Source organism: Pituophis catenifer, unplaced genomic scaffold, assembly GCF_029215685.1.
Source record: "Pituophis catenifer annectens isolate HBS135680 unplaced genomic scaffold, rPitCat1.0.hap2 SCAF_15, whole genome shotgun sequence".
Classification (NCBI taxonomy): Eukaryota; Metazoa; Chordata; class Lepidosauria; order Squamata; family Colubridae; genus Pituophis; species Pituophis catenifer.
In genome coordinates this window covers 9,389,821-9,405,549 of record NW_027256895.1, presented here as the reverse complement: position 1 = coordinate 9,405,549, position 15,729 = coordinate 9,389,821, and the positions used below count along the sequence as shown (strand labels likewise).

Here is a 15,729-nt window from a genome sequence, read left to right as displayed (position 1 = left end):
GTCCGGTTCAACTGCTGTTCCCCTACCATAGTGGATAGACTATCGAATCTCTCCATAGCCAACTCCATCGGCTAACCATCGTGAGAGGATGGCCTGGAGAGAGCACCTTCTGAGTTTTGTTGAAAAGGCACGAGACTTCTTCCACTAGTCATTCTGATTCTGACCGGACACAGGTGAGGTCTTATATCAAGACCTACCTAGTGGCGATAAAAGCGGTGTGACACCTCTCCTGCGCGAGCTGCACTGGCTCCCAGTGGTCTTCCGGGTGCGATTCAAGGTGTTGGTTACCATCTTCAAAGCGCTCCATGGCACAGGACCCGGGTACCTTCGAGACCGTCTTCTGCCACCAATAGCCTCCCACCGACCAGTCCGTTCCCACAGAGAGGGTCTCCTCAGGGTGCCATCAGCCAAGTTATGTCGGCTGACGACACCCAGGGGGAGGGCCTTCTCTGTGGGAGCCCCAACCCTGTGGAATGAACTGCCCCCGGAAATACGTAAGATCTCCGACCTCCAGGTGTTCCGCTGCACACTGAAGACGCTGTTGTTCCACCAGGCAGGGCTGTCAATATAATAATTTTAAATTGGGATATTTTAATTTTTGGGGTTTTAAATCGGCCAAATCTATTTAATTATTTTAATTTTTAATTATTGTTGTGTCTTGTGTTTTTAAATTGGCTGTACACCGCCCTGAGTCCTTCGGGAGAAGGGCGGTATAGAAATAAAATTATTATTATTATTATTATTATTATTATTATTATTATTATTATTATTATTATTATTATTATTATTATTAATATTTATTAATGTCACCCATTCAAAAAGAAGTGTTCATGCTGCTGCATTTTCAAATATTTTTGAAGATTGTTTAACCTAACCCCTCTCACTCCTTCAACACCTCACCTCAAGAAGATTTTGAGAATCTAGATTTCTTTAATACTGTTAGGGGATTTCAGATATTGACTCAAAGGATATCCAAACTCTTTCATGGTTTTTATATTTTTTGTTCATAAACCACTGTATAAATATAATGGGATTGTGAAAAAAAACAAAACAAATTGTGAATATATCATGATGTAGTGTGTGTGTGTGTTATTTATTGCATGAACATTTTGAATATGGTGTATTGTCAGGGTATATCATTTACAAAAGAAAAACAAAAAGAGAACAAGAAGAAGTATTAACACATATACTGGTAACAATAGTAATAATATAACAGAATAGTTTTGGCTAAATTTCTTTTTATATTAGCTCATTTATAATTCTGTTAATTACATTGGCATATTTATAATTATAAACCATCTTTATATTTAATTCATATATAGCAATAATCTTTCTTCATTTAATTTCAACCTCTTACCTCATAAAATCTATTCCTTATCAAGTGATATTCTTTGTCTTTTATTTTTAAAGTCAATCTGTCCATCTCTGCACAATCTAATATTTTCTGAATTTCATCCTCATCTGATGGAGTGTTCTCATTTTTCCAATATTGTGCAAATACAATCCTTGCTGCTGTCAGTACATGCAAAACTAAATTTATAGTCCCTTTATCATAACCCTTTATTATACCCAACAAAAATATTTCTGGTTTCAGATCTATATGTTACTTAATCACCTTTTCCAACCAAGTATGTATTTTCTTCCAATATTTTCTTGCTTTCAAATAAGTCCGTCACGTATGATAATAAGTACCTGGGGTCTGATTACATTTCCAACATTTGGCAGACGTATTACTAAACATTTTTGCCAATCTTGCTGGTGGCAAATGCCACCTATGAAACATTTTATAAAGATTTTCCTTATATGCAGTAGCCATTGTCAGTTTATAGTTCCTATCCCAAAGTTTTTGCCATTTATCCAATTCTATAGTGTAACCAAAAAAATTTGCCCATATAATCATTGTTTCTTTGACTTGTTCCTCTTCCATTTTATAACTTAATAAATAATTATATATTTTTAAAATCAGTTTTTCATCTGTCCCTAATAAGAACTTATCAAGTGTTATTGGTTCTTTATAGAAACCCCATGTTTTTACATCTTTCTGGTAACTTTATTGTATTTGGAAATATGGCCGCCAAACTAAATCCACCCCTTGGTTTTGTAATTGTTGTCTAGTTTTAAGGTCACCATTCTCATTTAAAACATCTTTATAAAATACATTTTTTCCAAGTTAATAAGATTTGGATATATCAATGCTTCCATTGTGGAGAGCCAGAAATGCAAAGCATTCCTTATCAGAGTTTCTTGTAAAAATCAAATCCAGAAGCACACACAGATAACTGATTCATTAACTTCTTTATATTCGTAATGACACATAAAGTCTATTTACAATACCAACAGTGGTTCTTCAGCTCAGATCAGCAGACATGTTCACACATAGAGTACAGCAGAGAGCTCAGCACACACTGGTTTCAGTTTTTCTTTCTCTGCACAGAATAAAGAAGCTGCAGACTAAGACACGCCCTGGCTCCAGTCTGCCTCAGCTCCCAATTGGCTGACTTAGTTGCTATGCCTATTCATTGGCTGACCTTGTTACTATGTCTTCCCAGTCATGAATAGTCTGACATTCCTCACATAGTGTCATTGAAAGTATCTATGTACCGTACTCTTTCCATACCATAAAAAAGCATGCCATCCACTACAAGATATAGTATTCTGTTTGTTGCTCTTCAGAAGAAGAATCCTGAAGTGGTGGATATATTTTTTTTTCCTCTTAAAATTAACTGTGAATATTAAAGGAATCAGCACTCATGAAATATGGTGTACTGTAGACTATCATTTGATAGGGTAACAATAAAGTTTAAAAGATATTCAAATGCAATCTGAACTGAATACTCATTCATTGGATTGTCCAAAGCAATGGTAGTATAGTTTTGAAGCTTTGATGAATACCATGTGCTCCCATTTTAGTGATAGATTCAGGCAAACAATTCTACATATTTTCTTGGAAGCTCACATACCCAATGCCATTTTAGGGAAACAATAATATAGAATATAAAATACTTCATCTCTCTTACCGGGAACTTTTGGATCCCCATGGTAGTCTGAAATCAAGAAATGAGTTGGAGTTGCAGGGAAGACAACTGGATTGGTGGGCTTATGCCCAAATTTGCTCGAAATTTAAAAAAGATAGGGAACAAGATGGTATTAATTTGAATCAGCATGATCTGGACAATATCATTCTAGGAAAAGAGGACAAAATGTTATCAAGGATATATAAACTTTTAATAGACTATTGGATAGGGGATGAAATAGTTAAAGACTCTATGATTGCCTGGGGGAGAAATATTGGCTATCCAATTGATTTGACAAAATGGGAAGAAATCTGGCTTAAACATATGAAATTCCTGTGGGCAACATCATACAAAGAAAATGTGTACAAGATGCTGTATAGATGGCACCTTCCACCTGCTCGTCTTTCTAAAATGTATTCAAATCTCCCACCAAACTGTTGGAAGTGTGGGGAGATTGACACCTATTTCCACATGTGGTGGACCTGCTCCAGGACAACTGAATTCTGGAAAATTATACAGGCATGGATCATGGAAATCACAGGTTATAACCTAATTCTGAAACCAGAGTACTATCTACTGAACATCAGGCCAGACAACATAGGCACAAATATATGGTGTCTGTGTGTATTTATCACCACGTCAGCAAGAATATGTTTTGCCCAACATTGGAAGGGGAAAGACTTGCCGGCTGAAGATTTGATTTTGGAGAAAATTTTGGATTATGCGGAAGCCGACAGACTGACTAAAGCATTGAGAGATCAAAAGGACTCCATATATTTCCAATGTTGGGACAAATGGTACGTTTGGTTGAACAACAGACGCCCCAAAAGTCAAATATAACCAGGATTATGTTTAATATATGTTAAATCTGACTGAAACCTACATACCGTAGAAAGTGTAAATATCATGTAAAGTTCCTGTCGCGATCACTTGTTTGACTATTTCTTTTTTTTGATGTATTGTTTTAAATAAAATAATAATAATAATAATAATAATAATAAATATAGAATATAAAATACTGATATACTAGATTTAGTAAAAGCTTGTTATTCTGTAATCATTAGGTTCCTGTAACATATATATTGTGCTTTTGTATCACATATATTATTCCTTTCTATTTGTATCTTCTGTTACAAACATATTGTCATTAGGCCTCTGAAATGTATCTGGTATTTGTCAAATGTATGTCCCTGCCATTTGACCTACTCATATCAATCTCTTTCTGTGCCACCTAAAAACATGGTACGTATCTGTTGGAACTCCAGCCATCAACAAAGGGGTAATTTACATCTCAATCCTAATTTATGTCTGATCTGGATAAGATCTGGTCTTCAGGAGCCAGGGGCTAAGTGGCCAATTAAGTAAACAAAGATAAGACTAATTGGAAGTTTAGATTCCTTTGCAGGGCAACAAAGAATACACAAACATAAATTAAGGGGCCAGAATTGGGGATCTAACTGTTGCTTTAAAGGTATAAAACGTGGTTACATCTTCTCTGAAGATGTGAACCCTCCCATATACATATCTCTTTGTATGTGTTTGGAATGGTTTTACCCAGCCTTTTGTCTTTGATCAAAGATTAAATGTTGATTCTTATTCAAGCCTCCGTTTAAGTCTTTCTTTTTGGTTCACTGAGAGCTTAAGCATATAGCTGGACCTTACACCATGAATAGCTACTAATATTTTATTATTTAGTTATTTTATTTATTTATTTTGTCAAGCACCTATTAGATAACAGATATAGGTATAAACATGGTTATTAATACATCAAATGGATACGAATAAAAGAGGACATTAGGACAAGGACGGTAGGCACGTTGGTACACTTATGCACGACCCTTACAGCTCTTAGGAATGGGGTGAGGTTAACAGTAGATACTCTAAGGTTAAAGTTTTGTGGGTTTGGGGAAGAAACAACAGAATCAAGTAGTGCATTCCAGGCATTGACTACTCTGTTGCTGAAGTCGAATTTCCTGCAATCAAGTTTGGAGCGGTTTACTTTAAGTTTGTATCTATTGTGTGCTCGTGTATTGTTGTGGTTGAAGCTGAAGTAATCATTGACAGGTAAGACATTGTAGTGGATAATTTTATGTACTATGCTTAGGTCAGACTGAAGTCGGCATAGTTCTAAATTATCTAAGCCCAAAATTTCAAGTCTGGTGGCATAAGGTATTCTGTTGCAAGCAGAGGAGTGGAGGACTCTTCTTGGGAAATATCTCTGGGCTCTCTCAATTATATTAATGTCCGATATGCAGTGTGGGTTCCAGAAAGATGAGCTGTATTCGAGAATTGGTCTAGGAAATGATTTGTATGCTCTAGTTAGCAGTACAATATTACCAGAGAAGAAGTAAGGGGTGTGCATAAGTGCACCAGCGTGCCTACTGTCCCTGTCCTAATATGTCTTTTATTTACTCTTTTCATGTATTCAAATTATGTTTATACTTTTACCTGTAATCTTATATATGCTGACAAATAAACTTATGAATTATGAATTATGAATATATTTTCCGTGTTGGGTCAAAGTTTTTCCTATTGAGATTATAGATTTAAGATGGAAAGAGATGCTTATTTAATAACACCAGTTGTGAAATCCAAAAATTTTTTACTACCGGTTCTGTGGGCGTGGTGTGATGGGCGTGGCATGATGGGCATGGCAGTGGAAAGATACTGCAAAATCCTCATTCCCACCCCACTCCAGGTGAAGGATACAGCAAATCGCCATTCCCTCCCCACTCCTGGGGGAAGGATATTGCAAAATCTCCATTCCCACCCCACTCTGGGGCCAGCCAGAGATGGTATTTGCTGGTTCTCCATACTGCTCAAAATTTCTGCTACCGATTCTCCAGAACCTGTCAGAACCTGCTGGATTTCACACCTGAAAAACACTCTCTGTAAGACTTGTATAATATTTTGACACAAGTGGAAAGAAAAACTCCCTAAACTCATATTCGGTTCTTAGTGAAATTTTACATCTATGTGGTGATTTTTCACTGTTATCTTCTTCACGTTTTTCATGACATCCCATCTACAATAAGTACAATCTCTATAAGGACCTGTATTTTTCAAAATCACTGTTTTGTTTTGTTTTTTTTGTTTTGTTTTTTTGGTTTTTTTACACTGATACACCCAGTTAATGTTGTAGTCTCTATTTGATTCTATAAGTGGCTGGGAAATACTGCAATGGTTAATGAAAATTGAAGCATTAATCTTTTCTAAGCAAAAATTCTTCAGTTCCATGCTAAGCTAAATAATAGCTATTGCACATCTTGTTTATTATAAAGTAAATAATTAACTTTTCCTTGAAGAGTCCAAATTACTATAATGGGTTTATCTGCTTAAAACTCCAGAGATTTTCAGGAAAACAATGAAAACTAGAAAGAATGGCTGAAAGAGATTGTAAATTAACTCCGGTTCTATGAAGAGCTTGAGGTGGGGGTCAAACAGGGCTATTGGGTTCATTTCCTCTAGCATCTGTTCTTTCTTTGATCAGACCAATTTCAAATTTGGGTTGTAGGAATCTCAGTCATTATTTATTTCTGTATCTCCACTGAAGTTAAAGATTTAGATTGATGCTTTTCTCTTAGGCGGCGAGTTGGGAAAACCCAGGATGCTAAGTCAGATCTATTGGTGTGGGATGATATGTTGGAGACCACTTTTAGAAGATTTTTTAGCAGTTGATGCACTGTTTTTTCTGATGTTCCCCATGATCAAAGTGAATGCACTCAAGTGTCCAGAGGTTGATCCTTTTCCAGTTCCACATGAATGGTACCAACCTGGTGATGTCCTCACTGGAGGGATGGCTTCACAGAACCTTTATGCTTTCAGTGAGCATTTATTTTCTGGACACCCTTCTAAGGAGCTATATGGACTTTCAGAGTAAGCAACTCTTATACCTTTCTTTATCTAATGATCACTTGGTTTTTAAAAACCTTTTTAGATATCCACCTCAGTTCCTTTGATTCATAATGATCTCAAAGATGGCAGATGAAGTCATAACTCAGTTAAAGCATTTCTTGATTTTTTTCCCCCTGATATTTCAGGTCCCATGTCTCTATAGAAATGAGACAATATTTATACTATTTTGAAAAAAAAAAGTGATAAAAATATGAATTTGAATGTCTAACAAATATCTACATTACTAAGGAGAGAGAACATATATAGCTCAGGAATAAACTGGTACTATCTAAGCTTGGTTATTTTTTGCAGATATTTTGTTATAAGGTTAGGTAATATCTTTAGAGTTCTGGAGAGCATTGCAAATGTTTCCTACTTGGGAACAACCAAGCTCAGAGAGCGACACACACTTCATAAAACCTAGAATATAAATATATAAGAGTAGGAATTCATAATATAAGAAGTAAAGAAAGAAAGAGCCTGTAGTACAGTGGACTAAGCACTGTTATTAAGAACTGCTGCTTGCAATTACTGCAAGTTCGAATCTCACCAGGCTCAAGGTTGACTCAGCCTTCCATCCTTTCTAAGGTAAGTGAAATGAGGACCCAGTTTGTGGGGGCAATAAGCTGACTTTGTATAAATATACAAAAGTATGAAGGCTATTGCTTAACGCATTGTAAGCCACCCTGAGTCTCCGGAGAAGAGCGGCATATAAATTAAAAGCAAAAAAATAAAATAAATAAAATAAATGTGTAGAAATGATCACTCATCCCTATAAAAGCAATGGAAAAATGTTCTTCACCATTAACACATTTTTTTCAGAAAGAGGAGGCAATGGTAGAACAAAAATGGTTAAAAGAAGAGTAAAATAAAGAACTGGAATAAGTTTAGTTTAGAAGATAGAATTCTTTATTGGCCAAGAATGATTGGATACACAATGAATTTGTCTTTGGTGCATATGCTCTCAGTGTATATAAAAAGAAAAGATACATTCATCAAGAATCATAAGGTACAACACTTAGTCATAGGGTACAAATAAGCAATCAAATCATATTAGGAAACAATCAATATAAATTGTAAGAATACAAGCAACAAAGTTACAATCATACAGTCATAAGTGGAAAGAGATGGGTAATAGGAATGATGAGAAGGTTAATAGCAATGCGGACTTAGTAACTAGTTTGACAGTGTTGAGGGAATTATTTGTTTAGCAGAGTGATGGCATTCGGGAAAAAACTGTCCTTGTATCTAGTTGTTCTGGTGTGCAGTGCTCTATAGCGTCGTTTTGAGGGTAGCGGTTAAAACAGTTTATGTCTAGAACGTGAGGGGTCTGTAAATATTTTCACAGCCCTCTTTTTGACTCATGCAGTATACAGGTCCTCAATGGAAAGCAGGTTGGTAGTAATTGTTTTTTTTCTGCAGTTCTAATTATCCTCTGAAGTCTGTGTCTGTCTTGTTAGGTTGCAGAACCAAACCAGACAGTTATAGAGGTGCAGATGACAGACTCAATCATTCCTCTGTAGAACTGTATCAACAGCTCCTTGGGTAGTTTGAGCTTCCTGAGTTGGCTCAGAAAGAACATTCTTTGTTGTACTTTTTTGATAATGTTTTTGATGTTAGGTGTCCATTTTAGGTCTTGAGATATGATATAGAGGTCTTTCCTCTATATAAAACAGAACACACAATCGTTCTCATTGGCAATTAATAGAAAATCTAAAAATATAAATTAGTGTATTTTTAATGAATGACTTCCATGATACAGTGTAATGCACCACAAAATCCTTGAAGGAGTCTAAAAGGAATTTGATATTTTAAATTCTCATCACAGGTCAAATGGCTGTTCTTAATGATCAACTAATTCATTCACTGCAGAATTGTTTACTAAAAGACATTCTTTACTTACAGTCTGATTACAAAGTTCTACCAACATGTCCTTTCCTTGGCCTTTGCTGTCAAGGAAATCAATGAGAATCCAGAAATCTTGCCCAATATTACTCTTGGGTTCCATATCCACGATAGCTATTATGATGCAAGGATGACTTATCGGACCACCCTGGACCTTCTCTTCAAATCAGATAGATTTCTGCCCAACTACAGACGTGGGCTTCAGAAAAATCTCATGGCCATCATTGGAGGACTTGGATCAGATACTTCATCCCATATGGCAGAAATTGCAGGATTCTACAAAATTCCACAGGTGGGTCCAGGAATGAGGGAATTTCTCTAATTCTTAACTACTGGTAGTTAAGAGCATTCTTAAGTATTTATTCTCATGTGTTTGTCCCTACAAAAACGTGATTGTAAGCAAATCTCATTCAATACTTACAAAGAGATTGAAAATTAAAATTAACTTGTACTGGTAAAGATAAATTTCAACTTGCTGGTATTTGATCATCTTCCAATTAAAAAAATAATAAAAGAAATTTAGCTGCATTCTCATATTTTCAACCATGTTGTGCTGGAAACCTTATATAAATGGTAAGAGATATGGGCATTCTATAAAAATATAAATTATAATGAATTTAATTTAATTTGAATTTAAACTTATTCATGAAAGATTATTCTCGTGTGTTTGCCTCCACAAAAACATGATTGTAAGGAAATCTCATTCCATACTTAGCAAGAGATTGAAAATTAATCTCTTGCACTGATAAAGTTGCAAAGTTTCAATTGGGATGTTCTTGGAGATACACTGAAGACATTTTTGGAATCAAATGTGACTCTAGAACCTTAAATTGTGTCTTCTGCTTTCTACTCTCCTTCAGTGTAATGCTCCAAAATTCTAAGTGAATCTATCATCATATCATTTCATGGGTTTTTGGAGACAGAAAACAAATAAATATAACTCATTGAAAGATGTTTTCTCCTTCATTCATTTAGATTTACTTTTATCAGCATTACTGGAAAATTGTCATCTATCTTTTTTCTTATCATACCACAAAAACCATTTTCAAAAGCTTAAAATTTAAAATAACAGATAAATATATCAAACTTCAATAATAATTATACTTCTAACGGTGCTCCAAAAGCAATGCATGCAATATTATAAAACACCTGAGATGGAAGTTGCTACTTAGTGAGAAACTATCTGCCATTCATAGATTTTTTTTAAAAAATGTTCCTGATTCTTTGGTAGGTCATGACCCAAAGTTTGAGATCCTTGTGTAAGGGATTCAGATTCAAACCTAAAAAAAATTTTGGCTTCAAAATCGGCATAATGCCAATATAAACCCAATTAGAAAAATAATTACAGACATTGAAATTTTACTGCATTCTCACATTTTCAACTATATGGGCAGTCTATTAAAAATGAAATATAAATTAAATTAATGAATAAATTCATTTGAATTTAAACTTATTCATGAAAGATGAACAGACAAGACGAAACACACAATCTAAATCCTCTGTTGAATATTCTTTTCTTTTCTTTTAGCTCCCATATGGATCTTTCCCCCCAAAAGAATTCCATAGTAGTAATTTTTCTTCTTTTTATTTTATGGCACCAAATGAGGGTCCTGTATACATTGGGATTATCCGATTGCTTCAACATTTTGGATGGAAATGGGTTGGACTCTTTACTGTTGAAAATGAGAGTGGAGAACACTTTTTGAAGAAGCTACAGGAGATGTTTTCCCAGCATGGAATCTGTCCAGCCTTCATACAAAGAATCCCCCTGCTGCTTCCATAGGATGACATCCATACATTTAGTGATATAATTCAAAGTTTTTACATACATTTCACAGACATTAAAGCAAACATATTTATTCTCTATGGAGAGTCTTATACACTTCTCTGGCTTATATCTTCCACATTTATAAGTGATCCTGAAGATAAATTAAACATATCCCTTAGAAAGGTATGGATCACAACAAGTCAAGTGGACTTCATACTAACAGGAAATCTAAAGACTTGGAATCTCCAATTGTTTGATGGGACCATTTCTTTTCAGATACATTCAGGTGAAGTTCTAGCCTTCAAAGAATTTCTGAAGTCTATAAAACCTTTTTGGAGACAAAGAGATGGATTTCTAAAAGGGTTTTGGGAGCAAGCATTTGACTGTTCATTGTCTAATTCAGAAACACCAGCAATGGACATGGGAAAATGTACTGGGAAGGAGAATCTGGATAGTCTTCCTGGTCCTCTCTTTGAAATGCAAATGACAGGTCATAGTTATAGCATCTATAACGGTATTTATGCTGTGACTCATTCTTTGCAAGCTTTACTATCAAAAAAATACGGTCAGAATAAAATATTGGTGAATAAAATCCCAGAAGCTCAAGATCTATCACCTTTTAAGGTAAAGTTGTCCAAGAAATGTGAAACTAGAAAGTGACTTGGATTAAGCTATGATTAAATCAATCAATTAATGATAAATACATAAGGAAAGTACTGTTCTTCACTCATTAAATCCTACCACTGGGTTACATTCCACTTTCTAACCAAGACGAAGATATGAAATAATATTGACAGTAGTATATTGCCTTTTTATATCCATGAAAATGGAAAGCAGTGTGCTCATTACTGTATATAGTGATACTCTCCACGTTAATTCTTGATATTTGTCACATCAAGTTGCATACAGAAATTTGCAAAGAAAGGGAAATGTCTTATAGAATGTTTTATCCCACTATTCTTTAAACTTCCTCCCCCTCCTCCCCCCTCCTCTCCCTCCTCCTCCTCCTCCTTCCTCTGTAGCTGCACCCATTTCTTCAAAGCATTTCTTTCAACAACTCAGCAGGAGAAACAGTGTCCTTTAATGAAAACATGGAAATTGCAGAAGGATTTGACATCATCAACATGATCACCTTTTCAAACAAATCCATCCAGAGAGTGAAAGTTGGAAGATTAGATCCCAATGCTCCAGAAGGAAATGAATTGATTGTTAGTGAAAATTTGATTGCATGGCACAAAGATTTTAACCAGGTATGGGTATTCTTGAATGGGTCAGATTCCTGCATACATTTTCCTAAAAAATGTATCATGTTCCTCCATTATAACCATTGGGAAAAACTTGGTGAATCTCTTTGCAACTTTTTAAAAAATGTTATTTATTAGGTCCTCCACTTTCTTATTCTTTTTCAAGAATAAGCATTTCAAATGCCTCTAGGCAATTCTTGAATAGCACAAACGTTTTAATCAGGTATGGACTGCAAACATGTAGAATGCTTATATTTTTACAACTTCCTTAAACAATGAAAGAAATAACTTATATTATCTCCAACCAGGGGTGAAATCCTACTGGTTTGGACTGGTTTGGGCAAACCACTAGGGATTATGGGAATCAGTTTACCGAACCAGTAGTAATTACCCCTCCTTTGCCCCACCCAGCTGGTCACCGCTCACCTCTTTTGGCTGCTTGATATTCCACAGAATTCAATGTTAAATGCAGCAGAGAGAATGCTAACTTTTCTCCCTCTATTCAGAACGGAGCTGTCCCTTTAAGGTAGTCCTCAGGAGGGAGGGGGCCAGGAGGGAACCATAAAGGGAGCAGAAGCTCCATTATGAATGGAGGGAGAAAAGTTAGCATTCTCTCTGCACCAAATTCAATGTTAAATGCAGCAGAGAGAATGCTAACTTTTCTCCCTCCATTCGCAATGGAGCTGCTGCAGCCTGTCCCTTTTAAGGTAGTCCCCAGGAGGGAGGGGGATGGGGGCAAAATGGAATGGAGCCATTTTTGTGAAAGGCAGGAAAATGGGGAAGGGGATTTTCCTGCCTGTCATCCATTCCTCAATCTAAGCACAGACTGAGGGAAGGATGGTAGGCAGGAATATTCCCTTCCCCATTTTCCTGCCATTCGCGACAAGGAGTGGCTGGGAGGGGAGGGGCCGATGAGGAGCTCCTTGATGTGAGTGATGTCAAGTTGGCCATGCCCACCCAGTCACATGACCTCCCCCCAACAAGCCACACCTACAGAACCGGTAGGGGAAATTTTTAAATTTCACCTGTGTCTCCAATGGATCTCTGCTGGCCATGATTCCCTTTATAGGATGATTAATTGCCTCTATTTTCAAATGATTAACAACTCAGCAACTAATGATGCAACATTGTTCATGTTATGAGCAGGTTCTTCCAGTTTCTCTGTGCAATCAATACTGTCATCCTGGATCTTGGAAGAGACAATCTGAAGAGAAAACCTTTTGCTGCTATGATTGTATGCCGTGTCCACAGGGGAAGATTTCTACCAAGATAGGTCAGTTATGAAATCCTTCAAATTTTGGAGCCAATGGCTGCAAACAAATTGTTTTGTCATAAATTACGATTTTTCTATTTCTTACTAAAGGTGATATTTTTCACCCTCTAAAGCAGGGGTGTCAACTCAAGGCCTGCAGGACGGATCTGGCCCACAGGCTGCTTAGATCTGGCCTATGGGACTGGCCTGGAAATATCAATGGACTAGCCTGTGGTGCCTCTGCTGGTCAAAACGTGCCATGGGGGGACCGTGTGCAGCCCCCATTCGGCCTGTTTTTGGCCGCCACGGCCTCTTGCAGCACTCTGCCAGCTGAAAACGGGCCCCGCAGAGGCCCCACGTGGCCCTCACATGGCCCATTTCCAGCCAGCAGATTGCTGCAGGAGTACTGGATTTGGCTGGATAACAATTATGTGGCTTCCAGTAAGTGCCGGACTTGGTTAGAAAACAAGCAACATCCTACGTAAATACAACGGTTTAATGCCGGATTTTACATTCTGTAGGTCCATTTAATTTACAATCAACAATCTATAATTGACAGTCATTTCTATTTACTATCCTGGAAATTTACCTCTGCTGTTAGATCTTGTATTATCATGCTATTTATGTTATTTTATTTTTATCATTAGTTTGAATAATAAAAATACAATAGTAGAAATAGCTTTTCTTCCAGGAAGAGCAATTTGTAATTAAACAATGGGGTATAAATTTAGAAAGAAAAGAAAAGGTTTAGTGGAGTACGAAGAATAAGTAACAAATGTTTGCCAGTAATATCTAGTAGAAGAGATAGGAAAAAACAGTAGCTATATTAAAGAACTGTGGAAAGAAAGAAGAGAAGGGGAAAAATGCATCTTGAGCCTGTGTCAAATACCCACCATGGCCATGCCCACCTTGGTCACGCCCACAGTGACCACGGCAACCCCTGGCCACACACACACACAACCCTCCGAGTTCAAACACAACCCTGATGCAGCCCTCAATGAAATCGAGTTTAACCCTGCTTCAAAGCAAGGAACAAGGGCAATCCCTATAAACCTCAGTTATTATTTGAGAATACTAAGATACTTCACATTCATATATCCAATCTTTTCTCATATGACATTTTTGTCTCAGAATTCAAAATCCAAATGATTTATTTGGGTCCCTGAAGATGTCACCTGCAGGCCAAGGTATACATAGTGACTAAGATCCCGGCCATCTTTTATATGGTGGTCAACCAAAACATTGTATAACACTGTAATAGAGAAAATTGAAAACTATCCGCTTAATTGTTGTAAAAATGGCTAGAAAAAAAATGTAATAATCAATATTGGAGAGAGGGAAAGAGAGATAGAGAGGGAGAGAGACTGCAACCCACCTTATTTTCTAAATTTCAGAAATTCTGATTGTCAGAAATTTCTGACAAGGTCATGGCTAAGCAGGATTGGAAGGAATGTCAGTCTTCAAACAATAGTATAGAACATATTGGAAAGAAATAGAAAGTAAATGACTTTCTTTTTGATCTTTTTATCCAGATACAGAAGATTGTTTCAAATGTCCTGAGGATCAGTATCCAAGTCAAGAGCAAGATCGATGCCTTAACAAAACAATGAGTTTCCTTTCCCTTAAAGAACCTTTAGGGATCAGTCTGGCCTCAGCTGCTGTTTCCTTTTCCTTCATGACCATCAGTGTGCTTGGAATTTTCCTTAAGCGTAGAGATACCCCCATCGTCAAGGCCAACAACCGGGACCTCACTTACACTCTCCTTATCGCCCTTCTGCTCTGCTTTCTCTCTTCCTTGTTATTCCTTGGTCAGCCAGGGAAAGTAACCTGCCTTCTCCGTCAACCAGCATTCAGCACCATCTTCTCAGTTGCTGTTTCTTGTGTGTTAGCTAAAACTATTACCGTGGTTGTCGCTTTCATGGCTACTAAGCCAGGTTCTTCAATGAGAAAATGGGTGGGGAAAAGATTGGCTCTTTCCATTATCCTTTCTTGTTCTTTTCTTCAAGCAGGTCTTTGCATTCTGTGGCTGGCAACCTCTCCTCCATTCCCTGAGTTAGACATGAATTCCCTTATAGAAACAATGATTTTGCAATGCAATGAAGGCTCCATCTTCATGTTCTATTGTGTCCTGGGCTATCTGGGCTTCTTGGCTATTGCCAGCTTCATTGTGGCTTTCCTTGCCCGTAATTTACCTGACACCTTTAATGAAGCCAAGTTCATCACTTTCAGCATGTTGGTCTTCTGCAGTGTGTGGATCTCCTTTGTTCCAACTTATCTGAGTACCAATGGAAAAGCCATGGTGGCTGTGGAGATCTTCTCCATCTTGTCCTCCAGTGCTGGGTTATTGGGATGCATCTTTTTCCCAAAATGCTTCATCATTGTTCTTAAGCCAGAACTAAACACTAAGAAAGGACTAATAAAATGAAGTTATTGTATAATGGGCATGTTATATTTTTCCCAACAATACTGAGTTTAAATGAGATGGCGATATTCAGTTAAGAATTAATTAAATAATTTCAGAGTTTATTTATTCATTTATTTCTTATGGCATATATAGAATGAGCTATGTTTCTCAACCTTGACAGGTTTAAACTGTATGGACTTTGACTCCCAGAATTCCCCAGTCAAAATATAAAACACCAGAACAGTGAA

The 15,729-nt window shown here is 36.8% G+C and overlaps 1 pseudogene; it reads left to right on the top strand.

Moving 5' to 3' along the window:
• The first annotated feature begins 6,717 nt into the window (after positions 1–6,717).
• LOC139324324 (vomeronasal type-2 receptor 26-like) lies at positions 6,718–15,502 on the top strand (annotated as a pseudogene).
• The last annotated feature ends 227 nt before the right edge of the window (positions 15,503–15,729 follow it).